The sequence below is a fragment of the Rutidosis leptorrhynchoides genome, chromosome 4 (assembly GCF_046630445.1).
Source record: "Rutidosis leptorrhynchoides isolate AG116_Rl617_1_P2 chromosome 4, CSIRO_AGI_Rlap_v1, whole genome shotgun sequence".
In the NCBI taxonomy this organism is placed as follows: domain Eukaryota; kingdom Viridiplantae; phylum Streptophyta; class Magnoliopsida; order Asterales; family Asteraceae; genus Rutidosis; species Rutidosis leptorrhynchoides.
Window position 1 is genome coordinate 24,043,248 of NC_092336.1, and position 11,957 is coordinate 24,055,204.

Here is an 11,957-nt window from a genome sequence, read left to right on the forward strand (position 1 = left end):
AATGGTAAACGCGATTGGTCAAGGATGTTCAATTAGTCCTTGATAATGCTAAAAACGAACATATATTTCATAGCATTATTCCTCAAGAAAGACAAGATTTTAGTTGGTATTGTTCGATTTACAAGCAATATTCGTTTAAATATTAAAAAGTGAAGACAAAAGGCAGAATCGACAAATTGAAGACAAAAAGGTCCAAAGAGCTAAAAAGTACAAGATACAACTAAAAAGGTTCAAAATATTGATGAGGAACGTCTCAAAATGACAAGAGTACAAGTTACAAGACGCAAAGTACACGATATAAAATAATACGCGAAGACGTCCGAAAATCCGGAACCGGGACCTAAGTCAAGAAGAAACGCCCGACGCAACGGACCAAAAATATCTAGTCTACTATGCACAAGAATATAATATAATATATATATAATTATATATAATTATATATTATTTTATATATTATTATTATATTACGTCGGCAAGAAGAAAACAAACCAATTTGGCTGGATCCAGGGTGGCCATGCGACTCGCATGGCCAAAGGCACAAATCCATGCGAGTCGCATGGAGTGAGATTGCTGGTCAGGTCCTATATAAAGCCAGTTTTGTGCCGAGTTTTAATCATCTTTTTTTTTTCTTCCTCTTCATACGTAAATATATTTATATTTATAATTTATATTTTAATTTTAATTATAATTCTAATAATAAGGGTATGTTAGCGAATGTTGTAAGGGTGTAAGTCGAAATTCTGTCCGTGTAACGCTACGCTATTTTTAATCATTGTAAGTTATGTTCAACCTTTTTACATTAATGTCTCGTAGCTAAGTTATTATTATGCTTATTTAAAACGAAGTAATCATGATGTTGGGCTAATTACTAAAATTGGGTAATTGGGCTTTGTACCATAATTGGGGTTTGGACAAAAGAACGACACTTGTGGAAACTAGACTATGGGCTATTAATGGGCTTTATATTTGTTTAACTAAATGAAAGTTTGTTAATGTTAATATAAAGATTTACAATTGGGCGTCCCTATAAATTACCATATACACTCGATCGGACACGATGGGCGGGGTATTTATATGTACGAATAATCGTTCATTTAACCGGACACGGGAATGGATTAATAGCCACTAGAATAATTAAAACAGGGGTGAAATTACATTCAAGGGTAATTGGTGTAATTGTTAACAAAGTAGTAAAACCTTGGTTTACACGCAGTCGATAACCTGGTGTATTCATTAAACAAAGTATTAAAACCTTGTTACAATTCGAATCCCCAATTAGTTGGAATATTTAACTTCGGGTATAATAATAATTTGACAAGGACACTTGCAATTTATATTTATGACTGATGGACTGTTATGGACAAAAAACCAGACGGACATATTAAATAATCCAGGACAAAGGACAATTAACCCATGGGCATAAAACTAAAATCAACACGTCAAACATCATGATTACGGAAGTTTAAATAAGCATAATTCTTTTATTTCATATTTAATTTTATTTATTTTATTTTATCGCACTTTTAATTATCGTACTTTTTAATTATCGCAATTTTATTTTATCGCATTTTTATTATTCGCAATTTCATTATCGTTATTTACTTTACGCTTTAATTTAAGTCTTGTATTTATTTAATATTTTACATTAGGTTTTAACTGCGACTAAAGTTTTAAAATCGACAAACCGGTCATTAAACGGTAAAAACCCCTCTTTATAATAATAATATTACTTATATATATTTGTATTTTAATAAAAGTAAACTAATATAGCGTTGAGCTTTGTTTAAAGATTTCCCTGTGGAACGAACCGGACTTACTAAAAACTACACTACTGTACGATTAGGTACACTGCCTATAAGTGTTGTAGCAAGGTTTAAGTATATCCATTCTATAAATAAATAAATATCTTGTGTAAAATTGTATCGTATTTAATAGTATTTCCTAGTAAAATATAAACTATTTTATATACACCTCGCTTTCGAACCAAGTATTTTTGGCGCCGCTGCCGGGGAACACCGAAGCGAAACGTCAATATAATATAAAAAAAAAAATATTTTTAAGTTTTAATTAGTTTTTGTTATATATATATTTTTGTTTAAAAATTATAAAAATTTAAAAAGATATAAAAAAAAAAAATTAAAAAATCTTTTAAAAACGAAAAAAAAAAAAGAGTATTTTAAATATATTTTTAAGTTTTTCTTTTATTTTTACAAAATTATAAAGTATTTTAAGTTTATTTTTAAGTTTTTATTTTAATTATATATATATATTTTATTTAAATTTAAAACAGAAAAAAAAAGAAAATAAAATATTAAATATTACGTGACCTGTCATTTGAACCAGTCCAATTGAACCAGTTCAGGGTGTTCATGCGACTCGCATGACCCACCCTCTTAAATCATGCGACTCGCATGAGGGGTCTGACAGGGCCACATCCAAACCCTAATTCCGCATTTATTACGGTTATTATTTAATTATTATTAATTAAACCCTAATTTGATTTTATTATTATTAATTAAGTTTTTAGTTTAATTAATTTTAACTACTTTTAATTAGTTTTATTATATTTAAAATTTAATACTTTAATATAAATAATATAAAAATAATATTTTTATAAAAATTGTACTTTTTACAACTTTTTGTATATTTTTATATTTTGTCCCTTTTTAATCGTTGTAGCGTAATATTTGTATTTTTAGCTCATATTTAATTTTAAACTTAGTTTTTGCTATAGTTATTTTTATTCCTAGATTTTTAGGCTTTGCCGTAGAATTCCTTAAGTGCTTTTTCTTTAGACTAAGATTTAGGTGCTTTAGAATTTTGCGACGCCTTTTTATGTTTTAGTTTCTTTTTAAGTTATTTCTATTTGGGATTTAGTTTTTCCCTGTAAGCTTTAATATTTTTAGACCTTTTACTATGTATCAATTATCATTCCAATTAGTAATTTCAATTTGCGATTATAATTTTAAGTTAGTTGTAGTAATAAGGTTAGGTTAGTAAAGTATTTTTAAGTTTTTATAAGTTTCTTTTATTTTTCCGTCACCTTTTATTTTTCAACCATTTTTTTTCTTTTTCGACCTTTTGCGACGAACTCTTTTTCTTTCTTATTTCTCGCTATTCTAGTTTTAGGACTTAGAATTTTTTCTACTTCTTATCTAAATTTCTTAAAATTACGAAAATTTATTTTAAGTGGTTAAATTGATAGACATCAAAATTTTCTGGTTCGTAGTAATAGTTGGATTTGTACGTGGACCGGGTTATTGGAGCCAAACAGTCCTCAATTATATTGAGACCAAACGAATCCTGCCCCTCTGCTGCATCTTTTGGCTATTCGAAACGTGGGCAAAATCAGAAAAGTCTATTGATTGGATAACTTATTATAATTTTTCTTTCCTTTTAAAAACTAATAGGATATTCAGTGAATGCACCGAGCAAGACGTTCATCACCTTTTGTACGTTCACCACCTGTAACTCGATCAAGACATCGTTTAACAAATATAACCGCCGTTGATTTTTCTTTAGAATCGTCATCCAGTCGACCAAGTACTTCAGTTCAAATTTCCGATAATCCATTTTTTGAACCCAACCTCACAATTGAGAATCCAGAAAATATTCAGGAACGGTTCATAGATCCTGAACCATTAAACTTTCCTCCGGAACCACCAATCAATCAAACAGAGATTGTTGAGGAACGAACCATTAAATCAGAATCATCTAGTGATACCGATTCAACAGATTCAATTATGGAGAATCTGGAACCTTTAAGTATGGAAGACCGAATGAGAGCTAAACGCACTGGCCAAGGTCACGCAATTACTCATCCAGACATTAATGCGCCAGATTATGAAATCAAAGGACAAATTCTACACATGGTAACTAATCAATGCCAATTTAGTGGTGCGCCGAAGGAAGATCCAAATGAACATCTACGTACCTTTAATAGGATCTGCACACTATTTAAAATCCGAGAAGTGGAGGATGAACAGATATATCTCATGTTATTTCCCTGGACTTTAAAGGGAGAAGCCAAAGATTGGTTGGAATCGTTACCTGAAGGAGCGATTGATACATGGGACGTTTTAATTGACAAATTTCTTAAACAATTTTTTCCTGCATCTAAAGCCGTAAGACTTCAAGCAGAAATTGTTACATTCACACAAAAACCAAATGAAACTCTATATGAGGCGTGGACAAGATATGGAAAGTTGTTAAGAGGATGTCCGCAACATGGTTTAGACACCTGTCAAATAGTACAAATATTCTACCGAGGATGCGACATCACTACAAGAAAAGACATAGATATAGCAGCTGGTGGTTCGATTATGAAGAAAACCGAAACTGATGCTTACAAAATTATTGATAACACTGCTTCCCACTCACATGAGTGGCACCAAGAAAAAGACATCATTAGATCATCTAAAGCAGCTAGAGCCGATTCTAGCCATGACTTAGATTCCATTTCCGCAAAGATAGATGCTTTCGAGAGACGAATGGAAAAAATGACTAAGGATATTCATGCTATACGAATTAGTTGTGAGCAGTGTGGAGGACCACATTTGACAAAAGATTGTCTCAGTATTGAATTAACAATGGAACAAAGAGAGAATATTTCATACATAAACCAAAGGCCTGGAAATAATTATCAGAATAATTATCAACTGCCAAGACCGATTTACAATCAAAACCAGAATTATAACCGAAATATTCCATACAACAACCAACAAGGTCCTAGCAATCAACAAGTATCCAATAATACTTACAATCAGCAAAGACCTAATTTTCAAAACAAACCACCACAACAAACCGATGATAAAAAGCCGAATTTAGAAGATATGATGACGAAGCTAGTTGAAACTCAAACGCAGTTTTTCACATCTCAAAAACAAACTAATGAACAAAATGATCAAGCATTTAGAAATCAACAAGCTTCTATTCAAAATCTGGAACAAGAAGTAAGTAACCTAGCAAGGTTAATAGGTGAAAGAAAACCGGGAAGTTTACCAAGCGATACAAACGCTAACCCCCGGAATGAAACAGCTAAAGCTATTACCACAAGAAGTGGTACAACACTTAAACCACCTGAAATACCTGTAACTTCTGATGAAACTATTCCTACTCCACAAGAACCACAACCTGATCAAGATAAGGAAAAAGAACCGGTAGTTGAAAAGGTTAATGAAGATAACACAGTTAAGGATAAACCTTATGTTAAACCATACCAACCACCACTTCCTTACCCGAGTAAAATGAAGAAAGAAAAACTTGAAGCCGAGCAATCCAAATTCTTGGATATGTTTAAACAGATAAATGTAGATCTTCCTTTCATTGATGTGATTTCAGGAATGCCTAGATATGCTAAATTCTTGAAAGATCTAATCTCAAATAGAAAGAAAATGGAAGAACTCTCGGCTGTTACTATGAATGCTAATTGTTCAGCAGTGCTGTTGAATAAGATACCAGAAAAACTATCTGATCCAGGAAGTTTCACAATTCCATGTTTTCTGGGTAGTCTTAGTTCAATAGAAGCATTGGCAGACTTAGGTGCTAGTATAAATCTAATGCCGTATTCACTATACGCTAAACTAGACCTTGGAGAATTGAAACCAACCAGAATAAGCATACAACTAGCCGATAGATCAATAAAATATCCTAGAGGGATAATGGAGAATATGCTAGTTAAAGTTGGTACTTTAGTATTTCCAGTAGATTTTGTTGTTTTGGACATGGAAGAAGATTCTCAAGTTCCTCTCATATTAGGAAGACCATTCTTAAACACGGCTAAAGCAATGATAGACGTGTTCGGTAAGAAACTGACCCTAAGTATAGAGGATGAGAGTGTTACCTTTTCAGTTGATAGAGCAATGCAACAACCACAATCTGCAGATGATACATGTTATTATATTCAAACTATAGATGCACATGCAGAATTATTAGAAGAATTTCCAGAATTACAAGGAACAGGAGAATGTTCTTTAGGAGAAGGTAATGAACCAATTGATGAAGCTGAAATGTTAGCTACACTTATAGCTAATGGATATGAACCAACAACAGAAGAAATTCAAATGCTAAAAGAAGAAGACAGATATCGATATAAATCATCGATAGAAGAACCTCCGAAATTAGAGTTAAAGCCACTTCCAAACCATTTGGAATACGCTTATTTACATGGTGAATCTGAATTACCTGTAATAATATCGTCTTCTTTTACTGAAAATGAGAAATCACAGCTCATTTCTGTGTTGAAAGCTCATAAACCAGCCATTGCATGGAAGATTCATGATATTAAAGGAATAAGTCCTTCGTATTGCACACATAAAATCCTTATGGAAGAAGATCATAAAACGTATGTGCAACGCCTACTAAGACTAAATCCTAATATGCAAGATGTAGTTAAGAAAGAGATTATTAAACTGCTAGATGCAGGTTTGATATATCCAATTTCTGATAGTCCATGGGTAAGCCCAGTTCAATGCGTGCCGAAGAAGGGTGGCATGACTGTCATTACAAATGAGAAAAATGAGCTTATTCCTACTAGGACTGTAACAGGATGGCGTGTATGTATTGATTATAGAAAATTAAATGACGCCACCAGAAAAGATCACTTTCCCTTACCTTTCATAGATCAAATGTTGGAAAGATTAGCCGGAAATAGTTACTATTGTTTTCTAGATGGATTTTCCGGATATTTTCAAATTCCAATAGCACCCGAAGATCAAGAGAAAACCACATTCACGTGCCCTTATGGTACTTTTGCTTACAAAAGAATGCCATTTGGACTTTGTAACGCCCCTGCAACCTTTCAAAGGTGTATGATGGCGATTTTTCACGACATGATAGAAGAATGCATGGAAGTATTCATGGATGACTTTTCAGTCTTCGGTGATACATTTAAATCATGTCTAGTTAATCTGGAACGAATGCTAATTAGATGCGAAAAATCAAATCTAGTACTTAATTGGGAGAAATGCCATTTCATGGTTAAAGAAGGCATCGTTCTTCGACATAAAATTTCAAAAGAAGGAATTGAAGTGGATAGAGCTAAAGTAGATGTAATTGCTAAACTTCCACATCCCACCAATGTTAGAGGAGTTAGGAGTTTTCTAGGGCATGCCGGTTTTTACCGACGTTTTATAAAAGATTTTTCTAAAATTGCCACTCCTATGAATAAACTCCTAGAAAAGGATGCGCCATTCATCTTTTCAGATGAGTGTATCAAATCTTTTAATATTCTTAAAGAGAAACTCACTAATGCACCGATCATGATAACACCAAATTGGAATCTACCATTTGAACTAATGTGCGATGCAAGTGATTTTGCAATGGGAGCCGTTTTAGGACAAAGGATTGAAAAACGATTTCAACCTATATATTATGCTAGTAAGACATTACAAGGAGCACAAACGAACTATACAACTACTGAAAAAGAACTCCTTGCTATTGTCTTTGCTTTTGACAAATTTCGATCATATCTCGTTCTAGCAAAAACGGTGGTCTATACAGACCATTCTGCTCTTAGATACCTATTTTCAAAACAAGATGCTAAACCAAGATTAATCCGTTGGATCTTACTCTTACAAGAGTTTGATATTGAAATCCGAGATAAACGAGGAGCAGAAAATCTCGCCGCTGATCATCTTTCTCGTCTTGAAAATCCCGAATTAGAAGTTCTGAATGAATCGGCCATACAAGACAACTTTCCTGATGAATATCTATTGAAGATAGATTATAAAGAAATCCCATGGTTTGCAGACTATGCAAACTACTTAGTTTGTGGATTCCTTGAAAAAGGATTATCGTACCAAAGACGAAAGAAATTCTTCAGTGATATAAAACACTATTTCTGGGAAGATCCACATCTGTTTAAAAGTTGTCCCGATGGAATAATACGCCGATGTGTATTTGGAGATGAAGCTAGTAAAATTTTAAACCATTGTCACACACGACCAACAGGAGGGCATTATGGGCCTCAACTAACAGCAAGAAAAGTTTATGAAGCTGGATTCTATTGGCCTACAATTTACAAAGACGCACACCTTCTTTGCAAATCCTGTGATGCATGTCAAAGGGCAGGAAAAATAAGTCAACGTGATGAAATGCCACAAAATGTCATCCAAGTATGTGAAGTATTTGACATTTGGGGTATTGACTTTTTGGGTCCATTTCCAAAATCTCATAATAATCTATATATACTCGTAGCCATTGATTATGTATCTAAATGGGCGGAAGCACAAGCTCTCCCAACTAACGATGCACGAGTTGTAGTCAACTTTTTAAAACGTCTTTTTGCAAGGTTTGGAACACCGAAAGCTTTAATAAGTGATCGGGGTACTCATTTCTGTAATAATCAACTTGAGAAAGTTCTTAAAAGATATGGAGTAACTCATAAAATCTCCACTGCATATCATCCACAAACAAGTGGACAAGTTGAAAATACCAACCGAGCTTTAAAACGTATTCTAGAGAAAACCGTAGGATCAAATCCGAAGGAATGGTCCATTAAATTGGAGGATGCACTCTGGGCTTTTAGAACAGCCTACAAAACTCCAATTGGAACCACACCTTTTAGACTTGTGTATGGAAAAGCATGTCATCTTCCAGTAGAAATTGAACACAAAGCATTTTGGGCTTTGAAGACATGTAATCTTGATTTACATGAAGCCGGACGTCTACGATTAAGTCAACTAAACGAATTAGAAGAATTAAGACATGAAGCATACGAAAATTCGTTAATCTATAAAGAAAGAACGAAGAAATGGCATGATAAAAGAATCAGAAGTTCAAAAGAATTTAAAGAAGGAGACAGAGTTCTTCTTTTCAATTCACGATTCAAGCTATTTCCTGGAAAATTGAAATCAAGATGGTCTGGACCATTCATAGTCAAAAGAGTTTTCCCATACGGAACGATAGAATTAATAAATTCAAATGGGATTGAATTTAAAGTTAATGGTCACAGAGTTAAACATTACATACATGGTCCGATGGAAGTCGACAACGAAGTTAATCACAATTTCGACACCACAGCTAACTAAGTGTGGGGAGAATCAAGTCTTTAAAGGATAATATATATTTCTGTTAGAGTTAGATTGTCTGTTTTCGTGTAGTTCTCGAAAATGGAACACGTATGGTCTTTCCCTAGCAGACCCTAAAGAACTAGTCTTCTCCCCCCATTCTGAATTTTTATTTTTTTTAGGTTTTTACGAAATGAAGACTGCCTGTGAACTAAACCATGGTCTAATGCTACACGCTTTGATCACTAAACGTAATAATGACATACTACCGAGTGAAATAGTATCAGTAATCAGAGAAAGAATGGACGGAGTTAGAAAAGGATCCAGATGCGAAGATAATAAGTTACAATTTGGTAAAGGAAAATCAAAATCCGCAGCGAAAAGAAGAGCACGACACCTAGAAAGATGTCACAAATGCGGAAAATGGTCACATGGAGGTAAATGTTCAAATAATCAAACCTATTCAAATACCGAATTTGTTACTTTATGCAGAGACGGACCGTTCATATGTTTAGAAGAAAAGACAATGAATGCTCGAGGTTACGCCTATGCAGCCATGGAAAACCAATTAAACCGACTATCTTATGAATATAATAGATCATATAACTAAGAAATCTATTTCACAGGTATGTCTGTACAGTTTTTATTTTTATTTTTATTTTTAACCTTTTGATAATAAACGCTAATTTGTTCGCTAAAAAGTATTAAATTGGTATTAAATAAAATTAGGTTTGGCGACCGAAATTATTGATATCGTTCAAAAATTTATTGCATCACTGCGAAATTTAACGTTTATTCTTAAGGTATAAATATCTTTAATCAATCAACCCAAAATATTTCAAAAATTCGTCATGAGTTAAATTAGGTCTTGGAACCGAAATTACTTTACCGAAAAGAGGGGCGCATATTTTTGATAATATTTGATTGATTAAAGTGGGATAAAAAGACAAAAAGATTTTTAATTTTATTATGTTTTTAAAATTAATATTTAAATCTTAAATTAATATTGTAAACTTTATAAAAACAATATTTTTAAAATTGTAAATATTTGAAAAATTAATATAAGTTTGGTGTGAATTTATAATATGAATTTTTAAATTAAGTCTGGTGTGAATTTTTAAAAATATGAATTTTTAATTTTATGCATTTCAAATTTTAAGTTTGGTGTGAATTTTTAATATTAATTTTGAATTTTATATTTAAGTTGTGTGAATTTAAAAACAAAAATTTACTTTATCTCATTAAGTTAAGAATATGATTTTTAAAATTCGTCGTAAGTTGAAGACTAGGTCTTTGAACCGAAATTGCTTTACCCAAGGGAGGGACGAGAACTTTTATTATCATTATTTTTAATCTTATTGATTTAAAGTATGCCAAAAAAATTAAAAAACCCAAAAATCTTAGCTTTTAAAACAATCGCTACAAAAAGACAAATTTTAAAATTTTGTCGAGGGACGGACTAGGGCATCGTCCCGAAACGACCTCGTCTTAAAAAGAAACAAAATTTTTAAAATTTTATTAAATTTTATGTTTTAAAAGTATAAGGTTTTTATAAAAAAAAAAAAAAAAAAAAAAAAAAAAATACCAGAATTACACCCCATGCGACTCGCATGGGGGTAAGAGTAAAACCATGCGACTCGCATGGACCAGAAAAACTGGACAGGATCAATTTATCCAGCGAATCTGCTTCTTTCACAAACACACATACACAAACACGAAAACCTCCCAAACTCTCTCAATTTTTCACCAATTTTCACCAAATTTCTTGCAAAAATTTCACAATAATCATGCCTAGATTCAGTAGTCTCAACCCCTTCAGGAGAAAGGTAAAGATTTCACCCCTAATCTCTTTAAATTCGAATTTTTGTGTTCTTGAGCTAGAAAATTTATATTTTGATTTTGTTAAATTTAGGTGTAATTAGAGCTAAATTGTTGTTATATTATGCATGTATATCCTAGATAGAAGCTATTTAACATGAATTGAAGCTAAAAACTTCAAATTTTTAAGAATCTAGGGTTTGTGTTCTTGAGCAATTTGGGGCTTTTTGATATAAACAGGTTATGGCCGATTTTTGTCATGAATTGTTGCTAAATTAAGTAGTGTAACATGTTTAGGTAATTAATTGATCCAAACTTTGAGCCTAAACATGTTTTTGAGAATTAAAGAGGACTTTTTAAAGTCTAAAAATTCATGAACTTGGATAATTTGATATAAAGGCCATTTGAAACTTGTTTCATTGCTAGTAGTGATTATTTTGGCATGTTATTTAAGATAAATGCTTATGAACTTGATGTACATTTTTCGTATATGCTTATTTGACAAAGTGTAGACTTGACAAAAATATGAAAATGAGCACTAGTTTGATTTGAATGCAATGTAACAAGTGTTTAATTGTTATAATAATTATTGCTGACATGTTTAAGAGTTTAAATGTGATAAAACATTGTACACATTTTCGTATGTAAAAGTGTAGAATTGTTATTGTTAAGAAAATGTGTATAAAATGTGTTATGAATTGAACATGTCATCATAATTGTTTCAAGTTATTATTTTGCTAACACTAATGCATATTTGGATGCACAATTTTTGTGTTTAATGTGTTTTACAGAGAGCCGATACTGGAGGTTCAGGAGCATCATCGTCCAGGCAACCAGAGCCCGAACCGGAAATGTTTCATGAACAAGAACAACATATGCAACAAGAAGAAGAAGAACAGGAGGAGCAACATATTCCATATCATGATCAAGATCAATTATTCATGAATCAGTTTCGTCAATTCGCTCCACATCAAAGGATTCTGAGCTTAGACATTAATGAAGATCAGTTACACCCAAATCTGAGATTTGATCGATGTTGGATAGAGTATCCAGATTATCAAAAGAATATGCACATTCTCTACTTTAAGGTTGTTGAAATGCCAAGGGCAATTGACTGGGTACCTTTGGAAA